We start from the raw sequence: 2,467 nt of genomic DNA, 5'->3' as shown, positions 1-2,467 counted from the left end.
TCACCAGCTTTGCATACTAGGAAGATTCCATCCCATATTTTACAATCGCAACTTTTTCCCAAAGTTCTTCTTTTCCATCATTAAACGGCTAATGCCATTTATATGATAAATTTTTCTAGTATATTTTCAAATTTCTAACTCCTGTACCACCATCTTTTTTGTCTTTCATGACTGCCGATCATTTCACTAAACGATGCTTTCTATTGTCACTCCCACCTTCCACAAAGGGTCTGATCTGTATCTATTTACAGACATTGCAAATACTAGAAGGCATTCCAACCCATGCAACATGCTACCATATTTCAATGGCAAGTTACGGTACCTAGTGACCCTGAAATCCTCTCATTCCAACAGACTATCCAATGCACGCATTGTCAAACACATAACATCAGAATCATTTGAAACGTGTGACGTGCAGTTGAAACTTCAATTCTTCATTCATGTAAATATCTCTTAGAGCAACATTATTATTTCAAGTGGACGATTTCCCTTTAACCATCCTTTTCTTATTTCTGGTGATGATCTATATATGGTGAAGGTTCTTCTACCAAAACCTTTTAATAATTAATCATCTTTCATATTTTTCATTTGTGATGCATTTACAATCAGAAACTAAAGCAAGTGCACTTATTTTTTTTAGCAACAAGTAACTTCATGACTGAAATATTTTGGAGAAAGATAATTCATGATTCAAGCAACAACAAGCGCGGCACTAAAAATTCATGATTGAATTATTATACCAACTAATGCACCACCTCAACATTTTGTCTTCAAATTGCGAAAAAGATAGAACAGAAAGTTGTTTATTTAGATAGGACCAAGTGAAATTTCCAAAGGAAAAAAGAATTAAATGCATCTCAGAAAGTGCCAAAGGTAAGTAACTGAAATCCATATAATCGTGGTAACCTCATAAAGAACCAGACTACACTTGTTCTTTCTCAGATAGTATCAGATTACACTTGTTCTCTTGTTCAATCAGATTACACTTGTTCCCTCTGTATCTCTCCTCAGGCTTACACTTGTTCCCTTTCTATCTCTCCTTAGGCTTACACTTGTTCCCTCTCTATCTCTCCCAGTTTCTTTTCATTTTTCTCTCTAGTGCTGCTATAAAGAGCATCAATTTTTTCCATAAACTAGAACTTCCATCACTTGGTAAGATTTGTTCCGCGCTCTCTCTCTCTCTCTCTCTCTCTCTCTGCATTTCCCTTTCAGATTTGCTACTAACCATTGATCTTTCCTTTGTTGCTCAGGTGACAGATTCAACTCAGGTTAGGTCTGAGCTTTTCTCAATCGATCAACTTTTTTTTAAATGACGGTGGTGTCCGGGCTACTTGTGCACACCTCGAACATTCCACTAGGTACCTGCTACCTCCCACCAGCATAGGTACCGGGTAATTCTACCCACCAAGGTTCACCCAAAAAAATTTCTCACTAGAATTTGAACCTTGGTGTTTAAGGTTTGCAGCCACTTGATTAACCACTAGTTCACGCCCTCGGGTGTGAATCAGTCAATCATGTAGCACATTCCTTCTTGCTAGCAGTATTATTAATATACTTGTTCAAAGAAGCCTGCTGTGTAGGCTTTAAAAGCTCTTCTGTTCCAAAAGATAAATTTCAGTGATGTAGTCTTACTCTAAACCCTAATTGTTTTCTAATTTAATGTCAACTAAGTTAAATCAATTACCCTAAATAGATTTGCAAGAATTCTGGAACATGAGATCACTAACCCTGTGTTGTGAAAGAGTAAATGTTAGAGATGCCTGTAAAAAATGTGGGGATCTATAGTTACAGGCAATTCATAGGTACAAATGTCAAGAGGACTTAGTGTCTAGAACTGAACACAAAAGATAAATTTCAGTGATGTAATTTTACTCTAAACCCTAATTGTTTTCTAATTTCTCGTCAACTAAGTTAAATTGATTACCCTAATTAGATTTGCAAGAATTATGAAACATGAGAACCCTAACCTACGTTAGAAAAGAGTAAATGTTAGAGATGCCTGCAAAGACTGTAGGAATCTATAATAAAGTGGCAATAGATAGGTGTAAATGTAAAGAGGACTTAGTGTCTAGAACTAGTGTCTAGAACTGAATCAAACATTTTCCCAAGTTACGTAGAGCCAGTAATCATATTCCTATTAGAAATAACAATGGTCGTTATGTTTCTATTTTTCTTCTAAAGATCTGGTTTAGAAATTACCTTTTGCCCTATTTTGGAAACTTTAGAGGCCTTGAAGTTGCATTTAATTCTTCAATAGCAATTTGATTGCTATCCCAAGGCAAAAAGGTACAGTGCTTGTAAAAGTGGCTGAACTTTCATTAAGAAACACAAGAGTATGCACTGTTCTGCAATACTCAAGCTTCTGTAACCTTGTAGTTGAAACTCTCCCTGTGACTGTAAAAGAAGATGCCATTAACATTCAGAAAACAACAACAACAACATACCCAGTGTAATCCCACAAGTGGGG

The sequence above is a fragment of the Lycium ferocissimum genome, chromosome 9 (assembly GCF_029784015.1).
Source record: "Lycium ferocissimum isolate CSIRO_LF1 chromosome 9, AGI_CSIRO_Lferr_CH_V1, whole genome shotgun sequence".
NCBI classification, from domain to species: domain Eukaryota; kingdom Viridiplantae; phylum Streptophyta; class Magnoliopsida; order Solanales; family Solanaceae; genus Lycium; species Lycium ferocissimum.
Note: the sequence above shows the minus strand (reverse complement) of the source record.